General features: G+C 44.6%; 1 pseudogene; it reads right to left on the reverse strand.

The window, feature by feature from the left end:
• Positions 1-13439: 13439 nt before the first annotated feature.
• On the reverse strand, positions 13440-13556 carry LOC126254111 (5S ribosomal RNA; annotated as a pseudogene).
• Positions 13557-17962: the final 4406 nt, after the last annotated feature.

Genomic DNA, 17962 nt, shown 5'->3' on the forward strand with positions numbered 1-17962 from the left:
GTGTGGAGATCCGAGGCTACATAGCTGTAGTACAGAACGGATGTCGAAACATGGGAGAGCTGTGGCCCCAAAAGCGCCAGCGACACCAGCGGGACGTAGGAGAGCGGCATTAGGACCTCCAATAGACGACCCGTGATGGAGGAGTATTGACTGGTCCATCGTTTCCACATATCGCTCATAAAAGAGCTGCTGCCCGTGCTCGGACGTTAGCCAGTCCCAGCCCTCCATCGCCCAGGGGAGGGGAGAACGTCATAACGTACGTTAATTATATGTCCTGTGGATAGGAAATAACCGGAAGGCGATTAAAGTCTGCGAAAAATCTCCACTGGTAGGGGGAGAACTTGTGCCACGTGATTCAGTTTTGATGCCATGCATACATTAAGGTGTTCCACACATTGCAGCTATTTCAAGTCCTACAGTAGGTTCTGGCGCACCATTGCGCCTACAGTCTACAGTAACCGTCGATAATATGCCACTGCCGCTCCACGCACGTCCTTCCTAAATGTGACTCCAAAAAATGGTTCAAATGGCTCTGAGCACTGTGGGACTCAACTGCTGTGGTCATAAGTCCCCTAGAACTTAGAACTACTTAAACCTAACTAACCTAAGGACATGACACACATCCATGCCCGAGGCAGGATTCGACCCTGCGACCGTAGCGGTCGTGCGGTTCCAGACTGTAGCGACTTTAACCGCTCGGACACTCCGGCCGGCCTAAATGTGACTCCCAAATGTCTTAGTTCAGCTACTTGCCTGAGGGAGTCGACAGTGTCCAGCCCGACACCGCGCCTGATATCCAGTGCCACCGACTTGTTGATCTTCAGAAGACTGCCCCATATTGTTCGATCCAGTTTAGTACCCTGTGGACTTCATTGGGGGAACGAACCAGCAGTAGCAGGTGTCGGTTCAAATGCTTCAAATGGCTCTGTGCACTATGCGACTTAACTTCTGAGGTCAACAGTCGCCTAGAACTTAGAACTAATCAAACCTAACTAACCTAAGGACATCACACACATCCATGCCCCAGGTAGGACTCGAACCTGCGACCATCGCGGTCGCGTGGTTCCAGACTGAAGCGCCTAGAACCGCTCGGCCATAGCGGCCGGCTAGAAGTTGGTTACTGGCAGGAGAGCTAACCATGTTGATGTTCATCATGGCCAGTGCAGTGGTGCAGTAGCTGCGCAAAGTTATCCATGATAATAGTGGAGAGAAGCAGATGTAGCGAGTGACATCACACCCACTGACTGCGGCCTCCCAGTGTTGTCCAGACTTGCTCAGTCTCGACGTCCTTTGCCCTCGATGAGGGGTTGGAAGTCAGTTCATGTTCCACAAGGTAGTGGTGGTTGTAGCGAGAGACCGAACGGCTCCGCAGCCTACATTGGAACTTTCCTGTTGATCACTGCTCGCCGCAGAGGATTGGGAGATAGACTCCACCCGCCGCGCCTTCCGTTCTGCAGGGCTGGAGTCAGGTAGTGGTGTCAGCTTCGTGGTCGGCATCTTGCAGGATCAGTTCTTCCTTCTGCTAGTACGAGCCGGCGTGTTCCCATGTGGTCCTACAGCGTCGTTTCTGGCGTTTCAGAGAACGCTGTTTTCAGGTGTGGCCTTCCGTGTCGGACAATGGCATTGACTCAGGCCTCCCTGGTACAAAGGCTTCCGCTGATACGATAATGCATCCATTGGCATTCTGTTGCCGGCAGTCGTGCAGAGTCTGGTGGTATCGATGACGTTGGAGGGATTTCTGCCACTGGCCTGTCTGACTGATCAGTCCGGTTTCGGTGCGAGGGGGGTAATTCAGGTACTGCAACATCGGATTGTGGCGTCTGGACAAACGGAGACTCCGTGAGCGCCTCCGTGTAAGAGACTGAGAGGACTGTCTGCGTCGGTGGAGGTGCCACATGCTGCAGTGGACGATGCGAGGTCCGACGTTGGAGGCTCGCGGAATGCAAGTGAACTCCTTTGCCGCATGTTTTAAGCTCACCCGGCAGCCTCCTGTTTAGAGGTATGATGGCATGTGCTGTATGAGTTCAATGCTCACCTGGCGTACACCGTCGAGGACTGGATACTTCTTAAATTGGGTCCAGTTTTGTGCCGTGTGTTCGTGTACTTTACCTTCTGGGCGGACCGCCGCCACTACTTCTGCCGCCGGGTGTTCGAAGGGCAGCTCGAATATGCGTATAGCCCGCAGGCCCTGTCCACCATGGGCAACCTCGACGTTGTCAATATTTTCGTCTGTGTGGCAGAAGCATAGTCCTTGTTTCATGTCTCGAAGAACCCTCTTGCATATACCGTCGTTATTAAGTTTCACATAGACCATGTTACTTACGATCGAAAAGTTGATGGCGATAGTGTCGACAGCCGGGATCTTGGCCTCTTCCTTTAATCGAGCGCTTTTGGCCTAGCAAAGTCGTTCCTAAAAACCAATCTCAAGTGTTGTATCATCTTCCGCTTCGGCGTCATGTAAAGGTCTGTCGATGAAAGTAAACAAGTCGTGTCTGCACTGCAAGCGGAAATACACAGCACGTTCGCTCTGTTCGGCTGCTAATACAGTATTATCCATTAGGCTATCCCAGCACGCTTCACACCCAAACCCAAAAATGGCTCTGAGCACTATGGGACTTAACATCTATGGTCATCAGTCCCCTAGAACTTAGAACTACTTAAACCTAACTAACCTAAGGACATCACACAACACCCAGCCATCACGAGGCAGAGAAAATCCCTGACCCCGCCGGGAATCGAACCCGGGAACCCGGGCGTGGGAAGCGAGAACGGCCAAACCCAAAATTCCATATGACGTCAACCATGTGTCTTAAAAACTTGCACTGGTACGTCCACTATATATATTCCTGTAGAGGGATGACATTTTTAATTGCACGATATCGACCTATCGGCAGATTAATAACATTTAGTACTGCATGTCTTGTTCAAAATTAAGATCCAAAGTTCCTCACTGCATTATCGTATTTAGATGATTTAAATTACTTGTTTGCTCTTTGAATGTAACATTTATGAAACCTGGCAGATGTCTGTTACGTTGAGCACTTGTTATACGGAACACCTGCCACACTGAAAACATTGATACCGCATGTTTTCATGCTCGTCGTTGGGGTTTGTTGCCTAAACTGTTGCTCTACTCTTCTTAATTCCCCTGGGGTCACTATATTTCTGCCTTGTTTTCAAAGCTATTATTTTCAGAATATATCACTTTCTCCCTCTGGGTCAATTGCATCCAATGACGTTTTGTTCTGGTTTTTATTTACAACACACTAAAATTTATCCATGGTTGTTTGTATTGAATAACACTGGGGTCAATATGTCCCCAATCTAAATTTGCTTTTGTTTCTTGAATGTAACACTTATGAAAACAGAATGATGTGTGTGTCGTCGAACATCTCTACTGAATGTTTCGTGTTAGTTAATTAAAATACAGTGCATACATCTCGTGTAAATTTCTTGGGATCTTTATGTCCCCAGTGATACTTACAAGGGGAGGCCGCCAATTGTGAAATTCAGATTCGATTCATACTGCGCATAATAAAAGCTCATGGCCAGAGGTGTAATGTGGCAAAGCACCAAGATGCACTTCTCAGCCGTTGTCGAGAAAGTCGACAGTTAAAGAAACCGTTCCCGGGAAATACTCTCTACGATCAGGTATTTACTACAGCGTCGTGGCGCAGCGGTACGCGCTCGGGTTCATAATCCGAAGGTCGCCGGATCGAATCTCGCGCCATGCATTTTTTTTTTATTATTAGTTTATTGTAATTCAAATATATGAATTGCTTATGCATGTTGGTGAAGGCGGATCGCTCTCCAATTGTACCGCCTCCATTTTTCCGTTTGTATAACAGGGTGTACCAAAGCTCTCACGTCCGCACTGATTTTCGACGATGTTATAAGTTGCGCTAGGGACCGCATCTACCTTCTTTCGAAGTTAGCAGGCAACTACGCTGTTATGCGGCGGCTCGTTTCGGCCCATTCAGCGTCTGTCCTTCAAGTGTAACGAGCGAGTAACGGAGTTTATATTTCATACCTGCCACAGCAGATTTGTGTTCGTGGGGTTTCTATTCTAATTCGAACGTTTGACTTACGCTATACGTATTCGTTTCGGAATATCGTTTCTACGTCTTCCGTTAACTATACGTGGTTAACATTATGAAGACAATTAATAACATTTGTGAAATACAACTTTGTTTGCGGAAAACATAATGATGTTCGAAGTCTCCAGTTTTTCACGACAAACGACTTTTAACAACTTATTATATGCATAATTATTGCAACTGATCGCCGGGAATGATATATATATATATATATATATATATATATATATATATATATATGTGTGTGTGTGTGTGTGTGTGTGTGTGTGTGTGTGTGTGTGTGTGTACACACACTTGAATTACAAAAAAATACAAAAAAAAGGTTGAATAGCACGAGATTCGAACCGGCGATCTTCGGATTACGAACACGAGCGCTTACCGCTGCGCCACAACGTTGTAAGAAACGGTTAATCGTAGAGAGTATTTCACAGCAACGGTTTATTTTAACTGTCGATTTTCTCGACAACGTCTGAGAAGCGCATCTTGGTGCTTTGCCACATTACACCTCTGGTCATGAGCTTTTATTATGCGCAGTATCAATTGAATCTGAATTTCACAATTGGCGGCCTCCCCTTGTTAGTGGAATAAAAAGATCCTGGTAGTAGGAGGGTTAAGCTACGTCACTGGGCACAGTGCCTGTTTACATGCTACCTTCCCGGTTGCTAGCACTACTCTCGATCGATCTTGTTTCAGCAGGTCTCATTCTTGGTTGTGACAGTTTTCTGAAAAGATGAATCTCGGTGGATTCGTGTGGTGCATTTCAGACGATTTGATCTCGTTAGCTAAATCTTTGCCTATTATGGATACAGCATTGTTCTTGCTAATCCGCAATTCCTCCAATGTCTTAGTCAGACAGTCAGGACATCTGAGCAAGAATAACGCTTAGCAGACGTCTGCCGCTATGCATGTAGACCGTGGACCCGAGAGCACCCGTCTCCAACAGATTCCTTTTGGTCCTCAAGCTACTAACCCATTGTATATATTAGCCCACTCCTCTGAACATTTAAATTCAGTCTTTAGCACTCACAGGTAGGTTTCTGAGACTGATCCGTGTGAGTGACCTACAAACCCGTAGATCTTTAAATGTGGCTATATTTATTCCAGATCCCATGCACAACAGTACAAAAGTTGCCAAAACAAGTGGAATAAAGTATCATAACCGAATTAGATAGATAAATTTGTAAAGGACTGTAGTAATTCCCTATGGATGAAAAGTAAGTTTAAATTTGAAATTGTTTTGTCAACTTTATTAGTTCACTATGTAATAAGGTATTTGTTAAGCAATATATCCGTGAATATAGAAAGCAAAAAGGAATGTTTACGTCACTGCAGTTCCTGAACTTTTTGTGCGCGAAATGGCGATATTTATGAAGACGTAAACAGCATGTAAACTTGAGAAGCCTGTTTCTGCATCGTTGTCTGTTTTCGGTTGTTTATCGCAGTATAGAGTCCTACCTTAAGGAGTTAAGTACAAATTACGTTAAAAACGGTTCATGTGATCACTATAATAAAACTAAACATCACGAACAGGTATCATAGGCTGCTCTAACTAGAACAAATAATGTTGATTTATATACGCAAACGATTTACGTAAGGGAGTCCGTTCCTGGCGACAAAATTAGAGTAAAATTTCAAGTTTTCGACTACTGTCGCCATTTACCTCGACGTAATCAACTAACTGCTGATCTGCTATCCTTTTATAACAAATAACTGGCGCTTGGTTGGTAGACCTAACCATTGTCAGTAAAGGGATGAGAACAACAGTCTGTAAGACGAATGTGCCTTTCTCAGAAAGACGTTTTTGTTCTCTCTGTCTTTATGTGCAATATTTTCTTTTCAATGTACCGAGCTGTTTGTGCCGTAACTACTACCAATAAACGAAGTACATCTAACAGCTTGTTTTGTACCAACAAATTTATGGGTCATTTAATCCAAATTTAGACTAACTAGGACTGTTACTTCCTCATCAGCCTCTCAGCAATAGTACTTCTTGTAAGTATATGCTTAGTTTTAGTTTTTATAGGGTTGTTGTTTCACTTGCTGCTTATATTAAGTGTTCTACTTCCAACTATTTGTAGACTAACAGGTGCGTCCATTTCTATAAATTAAGGGAGATACACTGTGAATGGCAATATAGGGTTTTGCATTTTCTTGACCACCTCAAATAACTTTTTATCCAGAATGAGTAAAAAAATTAATCAAGCAAATGCTATTTAGCTACCATTGAACATTTGCCTTTCTTGTAACTTGGTTCGTTAACAAAACATGAAGAACGGTATGTCTTTTTTTTAAAAAATAGCGCCCTATTTTATTCGGTAATTTGCTCCCTATCTTCAAGACTTGTTCAGAAACTTGTCACGTACTTACGTAAACAAAACATTCGACTTACTAAGAAACAAAAGAAGTACCTTTAATACTATTTTGTAATACTGTAATCCTTTTTGAGCACAAAAAGTGGTAGAAGATTCAAAGTTGCTCAAATCTGCCATATGCCCTGCCCTTGAGGTCACCACTCATGCAATAAAAGCCAGTAATTCTAGTGTCAAGCGTCCCATACCAGATATTGACGCTGTTGTTCCACGTCTCTAAGCCGTCATGGACTCCACTGAACCAATAACGCATATTGTTTGTATTTACCTGTCCTTTGATTGAGAAGGAATATCCATCGGTGAAAAGACGATCAAAGAAAAACTACGTACTGGTTATGAATTACTTCATTGCCCACTGACAGAACTGTGCACGGTTCTGGAAATACATTAAAGAGCCAAAGAAACTGGTACACCTACCTTTGTAGGGCCCCCGCGAACACGCTGAAGTGCCACAGCAATACGTGGCATGGACGGTGTTGACAGCCCCAGGCGAGGCATAAAGCTTTGTGTCGTGCAGTCATCAATGGCACTCGAGAGGGCCTTCAGCTCCAAAAGCCCATATACAGGGTGTTGCAAAAAGGTACGGCCCAACTTTCAGGAAACATTCCTCACACACAAAGAAAGAAAATATGTTATGTGGACATGTGTCCGGAAACCCTTACTTTCCATGTTAGAGCTCATTTTATTACTTCTCTTCAAATCACATTAATCATGGAATGGAAACACACAGCAACAGACCGTACCAGCGTGACTTCAAACACTTTGTTACAGGAAATGTTCAAAAAGTCCTCCGTTAGCGAGGATACATGCATCCACGCTCCGTCGCATGGAATCCCTGATGCGCTGATGCAGCCCTGGAGAATGGCGTATTGTATCACTGCCGTCCACAATACGAGCGCGAAGAGTCTCTACACTTGGTACCGGGGTTGCGTAGACAAGAGCTTTCAAATGCCCCCATAAATGAAAGTCAAGAGGGTTGAGGTCAGGAGAGCGTGGAGGTCATGGAATTGGTCCGCCTCTACCAATCCATCGGTCACCAAATCTGTTGTTGAGAAGCGTACGAACACTTCGACTGAAATGTGCAGGAGCTCCATCGTGCATGAACCACATATTGTGTCGTACTTGTAAAGGTACATGTTCTAGCAGCACAGGTAGAGTATCCCGTATGAAATCATGATAACGTGCTCCATTGAGCGTAGGTGGAAGAACATGGGGCCCAATCAAGACATTACCAACAATGCCTGCCCAAACGTTCACAGAAAATCTGTGTTGATGACGTGATTGCACAATTGCGTGCGGATTCTCGTCAGCCCACACATGTTGATTGTGAAAATTTACAGTTTGATCACGTTGGAATGAAGCCTCATCCGTAAAGAGAACATTTGCACTGAAATGAGGATTGACACATTGTTGGATGAACCATTCGCAGAAGTGTACCCGTGGAGGCCAATCAGCTGCTGATAGTGCCTGCACACGCTGTACATGGTACGGAAACAACTGGTACTCCCGTAGCACTCTCCATACAGTGACGTGGTCAACGTTCCCTTGTACAGCAGCGACTTCTCTGACGCTGACATTAGGGTTATCGTCAACAGCACGAAGAATTGCCTCGTCCATTGCAGGTGTCCTCGTCGTTCTAGGTCTTCCCCAGTCGCGAGTCATAGGCTGGAATGTTCCCTGCTCCCTAAGACGCAGATCAATTGCTTCGAACGTCTTCCTGTCGAGACACCTTCGTTCTGGAAATCTGTCTCGATACAAACGTACTCAGGACTGAAGACCACAACAACAACAACAACAAACGTACCGCGCCACGACTATTGCCCAGTGCTAATCCATGCATCAATTGGGCATCTTCCAACTCCGAATTTGTAATCATTGCACTGCCTGCAAAACTACGTTCGTGATGACCACTAACCTGTTGATGCTACGTACTGATGTGCTTGATGCTAGTACTGTAGAGCAATGAGTCGCATATCAACACAAGCACCGAAGTCAACATTACCTTCCTTCAATTGGGCCAACTGGCGGTGAATCGAGGAAGTACAGTACATACTGACGAAAGTAAAATGAGCTCAGACATGGAAATTAAGCGTTTCCGGACACATGTCCACATAACATCTTTTCTTTATTTGTGTGTGAGGAATGTTTCCTGAAAGTTTGGCCGTACCTTTTTGTAACACCCTGTAGATGATGTTTCGTTGAATGGTTCACACGCTGACATTAGTTGATGGCCCTGTACTGAAATCTGCAGCAGTTTGCGGAATGGCTGCACTTCTGTCACGTTGAACGATTCTATTCAGTCGTCGTTGGTCTCGTTCTTGGCAGAATCGTTTTGCGGCCGCAGCAACGTCGAAGATTTGATGTTTTACTAAATTCTTGATATTCGCGCTACACTCGTGAAATGTTCGTCCTGGAAAATCCCCACTTCTTCGCTACCTAGGAGATGATGTGTCGAATCACTCTTGCGCCGACTATAATACGACGTTCAGACTCACTTAAATCTTGATAACCTACCATTGTAGCAGCAGTAAACGATCTAACAATTGCGCCAGACAGTTGTTGTCTTACGTAGGCGTTGCCGACCGAAGTGCCGTATTCTGTCTGTTTACATATCTGTGTATTTGACGGTTGTAGGTGCTTCAGTCCGGAACCGCGCTGCTGCTACGGTCGCTGGTTCGAATACTGCCTCGGGCATGGATGTGTGTGCTGTCCTTAAGATCATTAGGTTTAATTAGTTTAAGTCTAGGGGACTGCTGATCTCAGATTTTAAGTCCCATAGTGCTCAGAACAATTTGAACCATTTTGTGTATTTGAATACGCATGCCTGTACCAGTTTCTTTGGCGCTTCAGTATAGTCCCCACACATTTCTTGGCGCAGCTGTATAACGTAAGACTGGAACTAGCGGCATCTTAGAATGTACGCACACTGGTTTTCGGAACGCCAATGTCGTGTTCAAACTGTTGTCTGCTCATGTGTGGATTCACTGCAGTAGCAACGACAACAGTAACTTCGGCAGCTTCGTCTGTAAGACTTCTACGACTACTGCATTGCCATAAGTTGAAACTTCCTGTTTCCTAAAGCTTCACAAGACCACGAGATAATATCCGTCGGGAAGATGGATTATGCTCAGCATGTCGCTCTCTCTGTAGAGATTTTGTGGTTAAGTAGCATGGCGCCGTTAACAATAAAAGAAAAGTAATTATGATACTGTTTTTAGTCAAGGACGCCCTTTACTGTACAGAGTTTATCGTTTAATACTGGTATGGTACTGTAATGTGACCGTGGTGATCCAGCGCTTTGAGCACTAGGCGCCTGGCTCGGAGGTTCCGGGTTCAGTCTGTCCAGCGTGGCCTCAGATCCACTCAACCTGCTGTCAAAATGACTACCGCGGACCTTCCTTGGGGATAAAAGACGGCCCGTAGCCCCTCCCCCATTCTAGTGCCGCTGTGATAGAAAGGATGCACTCTACCTGCAGTCAGGTCGATATCCCGTGCGCAGGGTTCACGCCCGCCGTAATCAGGTAGGCTTAGCAGGTAGCAAAGTCCATGCCTCTCGGGCATGTCTAGTTACCAGCGAGTAGTAGCCCCGAGCCCTTCCAACCTGCTCGGAGCGGTAGTTTGGGCGATTACGTTTCATAGTTAACTCATCCTACGAAGCAACTGGAGTGACAAAGAGAAGAATGGTAAGGAAAGTGCTACTTCAGAGTGGTTACGCTTTCACGTTCCTAAAATTTTTAAAAGGTGACGTGGCGCGATGGACATACAACATTAAGAGTAGCAAACATTTTATTAAAACTGTCTACATTGAAGACAAACATGTGCTATAGAGTCAAGATGACCACAACCACGCAGATATATCTGGCAACAAAATTCAGAGGCAGAAAGTAGTGTGTGATCGGAAGAGGGAAGCTACAGAAGGCATACGTGGAATTTCATCAAAAGTAATATCTAATCAACTGAAAGGAGAAGACACGGAAGAAATAACTATTAAAGATGTCGACAGCTTACGTAAATCCATTTATAAAGCCTTGTAGAAAATCGTACGGAAGTCACCTTCCAATACTCACGTGGTTGTTGTTCTTCTAAACACATTAACAGATTTGTTGTTTCATAATGATGCTGACAAAAACAATGTAATATTATGCGTAGCTGAAAATCTCTCAAAACACTTAGTGGGACACAATATCTGTTGATGACACTTTCAACTATTCCATCAAGTTTGTTGTCACCTGTTTACGATCCATGCGCTTGTTAATCAACATTACACAGCAATGGTTTTTTTTTATTTGTTCAACGGTAAGAAAATTTCATCTCATCAGAATGGGTTTTCAACAGTTGTTGATAAATGTGGTAATCTAGGTCTGAAATTATCTACATCAATAACGTTTTCAGACAATAAAAATGTATTATGAAAGCTGGAACTGAAGGATGACCGATTTAAGAACCCATGGATGTAAATCTCATCTAACACAAAGCATGTGTTAAGAGACACAAACATTGGATCTTCCATGTGGCTACAATTCCAGAAAAATATCTGAAAATTTCTGTTTTATATATTTAGGTTTGCCATTGCTGGAATCTGATATGGTTGGTAATTATTTTGTTCAGAACTTAACGTCAGCAATCCCTGTATCTGAAAAACTACTAATGTTTTGTGACTACACACAAGAAGACGAAAACAAACTCTTCCTCCATCCATGCGTTCAGAACCACCAGCGCTTGCGAAAGCTCCCACAGCAAGTACAGTACTCACTTCGGCTCCTGCAGCCCAGTAGTTAACAGTTTTCTTGAGGTATTTGAGCAAATGAAACCAAATTTACAATCACTTAAAAGAAGCTGAACTGACATTAAAATGTTCAAATGTGTGTGAGTTCCTAAGGGGCCAAACTGCTTAGGTCATCGGTCTCTAGACTTAAATATTACTTAAACTAACTTACGCTAAGAACAACACACACACCCAGAACTGACTTTAAATTAAATCATGAAGTGACGAATTTCGAAGCTCAAAAACTTACATCATTGTAGTACGTGAAATTACCAAATAAAGATGGACGTACACAGCAAGCCACCACGACAATGAATTTGTAAACATAGTTAAAAACACAAGAAATATAAATTTGTGAATACTTTTGGGACATAACCCACCTCACTTCCTCATGGCGCACCCTGGGTAACGGTAAACGAGCTGGTAGGAAACCGCGAGTTCACAATTAAGCATTAGAGGTTCATTATCTTTCTATCTTGATATGCAGAATAATCTAAACAGTTGTTCTTTGTTATGTACGACAGACAAGAAAAATCTTTCACAGCTTCGAATATAAGTTTGTGTGTTGTCACCTGTAGAGTAGGCGCAGTATCCAAGCCTCCTGCGGTCAGAAAAATATTGAACCGTGCCTCATGGCCCCTCAAGGGTCCGTCTAGGGGAGAGGCCCCATGCCTCTTACGGTCAGGGAAAGAACGCAGTTCTCCCTTTCAAAGCAGTTAGTAACATATGTACTTATAGTCGAAGACGTAAAACATACTTCTGTCTTAAGCAACAAGGGAAAACGACGCTGATTATCCTGCTATTGCTGAAATATGAATTAGTAGTTTTGTGCCAGCGCTTAGCGTTATCCAGGGTGCATCACTCGGAGGCGAAGTGTCTCACCTCACGTCTATTTTTTTTTTCAGTTGATTGCAATTTTGATGTCGAGTTGAGTTTGCTTCAGCACCCCAAGAAATCTTTATATAACTGCGGTGCAGGAGTACAACTGACTACTGTACTTGTTTTGCTATCTTTTGGAAGTATTGGTGGTTCCGATCTAATGGTTAGAGGAAAGCGTTCTTTTTTATCTGTATAAATATCTACTAAGAAGTAGCAGAAAGTTTGTAGTTTTTGACACACAGGCATTTCTGACATTAGCTTCTCAACAAAACAGTCACCAACCCTATCAGAATCTAACAATGGCAAACGAAATATATAAGGCAGAAACCTCCCAATTTCATTTCTCGAATAGTACTCATGTGCAAGTCCAGGCGTCTGCATCTTTCGCTACCAGCTCTGTGTTTGATGAAATTTGCAACCTTGGATCCTTACATTAGTCCATACTTCAGTTCCAACCTTCATTATGCTGTCTTCAGAGCCTGCAAACATTGTTGACGGAGATAATTTCAGGCACAGATTACCATATTTATCAACAACTGTTGAAAAGACCTGTTTATAAGGTGAAGTTTTCTTACCGTTCAAATAGGAATATAATGTCCGTCAAGAAGCCAATCGATCGTAAGTATCTGACCAGAAGTTTTGTAGAATATTTGAAAGTTTCATCAACCTACCTTGTGTCATATTTACTAAGTATTTTGAGGCATCAATTTCACAGAATGTGACAACGTTCTTGACATCATCATTATGTAACAACAATTCCCATCCATCTGTACTTTTCAGACTTAATGTGTTCAGAACAACGTGTGCCTCCTGAACACAAAGTTTCGGTACCATTTTCCTCCTAGGTTTGTAAATGAATTTACGAAAGGTGTCGACATCTACTATGACTTCTCATTTCAGCTGATTATATGTGAGTGTTAACGGTCTCTCACATATATGCTCTGCAGCTCTCCTCTTCAGATGATTAACTATTTTCTACCTCCGAATTTTACCACTAGGTATAATCTACTGGCCATTAAAATTGCTGCACCAAGAATAAATGCTGATGATAAACGGGTATTCATTGGATAAATATATTATACTATAACTGACATGTGATTACATTTTCACGCAATCTGGGTGCATAAAGCACTCCGTCTTCAGTCCACGAGTGACCTACCGGGACCATCCGACCGCCGTGTCATCCTCAGTGGAGGATGCGGTTAGGAGGGGCGTGGGGTCAGCACACCGCTCTCCCAGTCGTTATGATGGTATTCTTGACCGAAGCCGCTACTATTCGGTCGAGTAGCTCCTCAATTGGCATCACGAGGCTGAGTGCACCCCGAAAAATGGCAACAGCGCATGGCAGCCTGGATGGTCACCCATCCAAGTCCGACCACGCCCGACAGCGCTTAACTTCGGTGATCTCACGGGAACCGGTGTATCCACTGCGGCAAGGCCGTTGGCCAATTTGGGTGCATAGATCCTGTGAAGTCAGTACCCAGAACAACCAACTCTGGCCGTAATAACGGCCTTGATACGCCTGGGCATTGAGTCAAACAGAGCTTGAATGCCGTGTACAGGTACAGCTACCCATGCAGCTTCAACACGATACCACAGTTCATCAATAGTAGTGACTGGCGTATTGTGATGAGCCAGTTGCTCGGCCACCATTTACCAGACGTTTTCAATTGGCGAGAGATCTGGAGAATGTGCTGGCCAGAGCAGCAGTCGAATATTTCTGTATCCAGAAAGGCCCGTACAGGACGTACAACATGTGGTCGTGCATTATCCTTCTAAAATGTAGGGTTTCGAAGTGATCGAATAAAGGGTAGAGCCACTGGTCGTAACACATCTGAAATGTAACGTCCACTGTTCAGAGTGCCGTCAATGGGAACAAGAGTTGACCGAGACGTGTAACGAATGGTACCCTATACCATCACGACGGGTGATACGCCAGTATGGCGATGACGAATACACGCTTCCAATGTGCGTTCACCGCGATGTCGCCTAAAACGGATGCGACCATCATGATGGTGTAAACAGAACCTGGATTCATCCGAAAAAGTGATGTTTTGCCATTCGTGCACCCAGGTTCGTCGTTGAGTACACCATCGCCGGCTCTCCTGTCTGTGATGCAGCGTCAAGGGTAACCGCAGCCATGGTCTCCGAGCTGAATGTCCATGCTGCTGCAAACGTCGTCGAACTGTTCGTGCAGATGGTGTCTTGCAAACGTCCCCATCTGTTGACTCAGGGATCGAGACGTGGCTGCACGATCCGTTACAGTCATGCGGATAAGATGCCTGTCGTCTAGACTGCTAGTGACACGAGGCCGTTGGGATCCAGCACGGCGTTCCGTATTACCCTGATGAACCCACCGATTCCATATTCTGCTAACAGTCATTGGATCTCGACCAACGCGAGCAGCAATGTTGCAATACGATAAACCGCAATCGCGATAGGCTACAATCCGACCTTTATCAAAGTCGGAAGCGTGACGGCACGCATTTCTCCTCCTTACACGAGGCATCACAACAACGTTTCACCAGGCAGCGCCGGTCAACTGCTGTTCGTGTATGAGAAATCGGTTGGAAACTTTCCTCATGTCAGCACGTTGTAGATGTCGCCACCGGCGCCAACCTTGTGTGAATGCTCTGAAAAGTTAATCATTTGCATATTACAGCATCTTCTTCCTGTCGGTTAAATTTCGAGTCTGCATCACGTCATCTTCGCGGTGTAGCAATTTTAATGGCCAGTAGTGCATATGCGTAGTTGTGGCCGTCTTGACTCTCAAGCCCATCGACGTTTTCGATGGCAGTGGTTTTAATTAAACTTCTGCCATTTTAACGTTGAACGCCAACGTACTGCCCAACCTTTTAACAATTTTGTGGATCAGAACGCATAACCTTTCTGAAATACCATTTCTCTCCATTATAATCTTAATAACTACGATAGCGCCATAGGACAGGTTCATTATGAAGTGATCGGCTGTAGACGGAAACCACAGCCTACAAATTACCACTCCGGTGAGGCACGGAGGCCTTGGGGGCTGATACCTACTGGTACGTATCTGGGAAGCTTCAGCACTGGTGCCTGCCAGGCAAACCTACTTATGGGGTGCTTGCGCCCTAAACTCTAGAAGGACCCATTAGGGTCTGATAGGCACGGTTTCTATTTTTCGTACCACGGGAGCGAAGACATGGGCTTGGACCCCAGACCATATCTTATCTGGCATTACTTTGCTTCGTGTACACATATTTTATATAAGAAACAAACATTGTAATATGGAAAGGTCATGATCAGTCAGCCTTATGGTCACACAATCCTTGTCAGTAATGTGACCTTTTAGAGTACCCAAGGTGCCAATGAAATACCATGATATGACTGCAGGAATCATCATCGAACCCCTACCATGTTCTCTCGTGGAGCGTCAACGCTACCAGAAGCTGGAAACAGTGTGAAACAAAACTCGTCCTACTAAATGAATTTCTTCCATCGCTGCATTGTCCATTGGCCATGGCTGTGGCACGGCGTTTTCTGCTATGGGTATTAGTATCACTGATGACATCTTTTGGAATTCTAATTCTCGGCTTAGAGAGATCCCTTCTTGTTGGTTTTTTTTTCTGTTGACACGATTCGTAACTGCAGCATTCAGTTCTGGAGTGACGTTTAGAGCTGTCGTCCTCTTCATTTCCGTCGCACTACCCTCCAATGGCCGTCTGTCATGACCGCTCAACACACACTTTTCCCCGCGTTGTAACTTAGCGGATGATCCTTTTTCCGCTTTCCCTGCAAACGGTACAAATCATTGGTAGAGTGCCTCTTGTACTCGAAACACTGAGTCTCCCTTGGTTAGGGATGCAATCACCATACGAGCATCAACAATTTTCACGCTTTACAATTCACTTAGCGCTCACAACTACACAGTATTCTGTTCTGAGAAAGTCTGACATTTGCAGCGTATTGAGGACACTGGAACGATGCCATTCACGATCAAACACAACAGCGTGACCTGCAGGCTTCGGTAACATCTGCAGGTATACTGAAGCATGCATTTCTCAGGCTGCTTCGATATTTATGTTCAAGATTTGTAGTTCCACTCACTACTGTCAGTAGGACCCCTAATTCATAATTTCGATCGAGCATTAGCCATGTTACTTTTATTTTTCTTCTGAGAAGCATTAGTACAAAGAAACACAAAAATTAAATCACAGAACATATTTAAAATTTTCACTAGAGTAGAAAAATCCGAGTGTGAGGGCATGGAAAATCACACCGCGGCTGGCCATAAGTACGAAACCTCAAGAGCATTTGGAGCTGCTCGATGTAGATCTTCATTATTTCAGAACTCAGGACCGAGAGGCCCGTGGTTTACATTTCTCGGCAGTCAAAGTTGGCTGGAAATGCCAATTTTTTGGTGATTACATCTGTAATTTCCCACCCCAGAGTGTTAGCTATTGGGAGAATGTTACTACATCACTCCAGCGGGCCAGGAGGGGGTTTTCCAGACAGTCGAAGCCAATGATGATCGTACACGATTTATATTTTCCGCTCACCCACTTTTGACCTGGATGATGTCTTACGCAGAACGTTTCTGATTTTCCTGAAGCTCTTCATGCTTTTAAGTCTCTGAACAGTTAGTACATTATAATGCAATGGATAGTTATTTTTGGTGACCATGTCTGTTCTTTCCACGCTGGCATCAATTTCTGTGGATGTAATACGTTCTAGCTCATAAATCTTGGCAAGCTGTGTAGACGGAAAACAACGATTAATAAGCCACGAAATATCATTGAGTGCCTCGTCGATCTCTTTGGTGTGGGCTGACCTATAACAGCCATCGTATACGGCTCAAATCACGGAGTAGCAAACTAATAAAGCGGTTGTTCTTCACGTTTGTTGCGCAGAACTTGCTACCGGTAGCATCCGAAGAAAATTACACTACCTGCCATTAAAATTAATACACCAAGAAGAAATGCGGATGATAAACGGGTATTCATTGGACATATATATTATACTAGAACTGACATGTGATTACATTTTCACGAAATTTGGGTGCATAGATCCTGAGAAATCAGTAGCCAGAACAACCAACTCTGGCCGTAATAACGGCCTTGATACGCCTGGGCATTGAGTCAAACAGAGCTTGGATGACGTGTACAGGTACAGCTGCCCATGCAGCTTCAACACGATACCACAGTTCATCAGGAGTAGTGACTGGCGTATTGTGACGAGTCAGTTGCTCGGCCACCATTGACCAGACGTTTTCAATTGGTGAGAGATCTGGAGAATGTACTGGCCAGGGCAGCAGTCGACATTTTCTGTACCGAGAAAGGCCCGAGCAGAAGGCCCGAGCAGAACCTACAACATGCGGTCGTGCATTATCCTTCTAAAATGTAGGGTTTCGAAGGGATCGAATAAAGGGTAGTGCCACGGGTCGTAACACATCTGAAATGTAACGTCCACTGTTCAAAGTGCTGTCAATGAGAACAAGAGGTGACCGAGACGTGTAACCACTGGCACCCCATACCATCACGCCGGGTGATACGCCAGTATGGAGATGACGAATACACGCTTCCAATGTGCGTTTACCGCGATGTCGCCAAACACAGATGCGACCATCATCATGCTGTAAACGGAACCTGGATTCATCCGAAAAAGTGATGTTATGCCATTCGTGCACCCAGGTTCGTCGTTGAGTACACCATCGCCGGCTCTCCTGTCTGTGATGCAGCTGTCGAGCTGATAGTCCATGCTGCTGCAAACGTCGTCGAACTGTTCGTGCAGATGGTCGTTGTCTTGCAAACGTCCCCATCTGCTGACTCAGGAATCGAGACGTGGCTGGACAATCCTTTACAGCCATGCGGATAAGA

Source organism: Schistocerca nitens, chromosome 4 (genome assembly GCF_023898315.1).
Source record: "Schistocerca nitens isolate TAMUIC-IGC-003100 chromosome 4, iqSchNite1.1, whole genome shotgun sequence".
NCBI classification, from domain to species: domain Eukaryota; kingdom Metazoa; phylum Arthropoda; class Insecta; order Orthoptera; family Acrididae; genus Schistocerca; species Schistocerca nitens.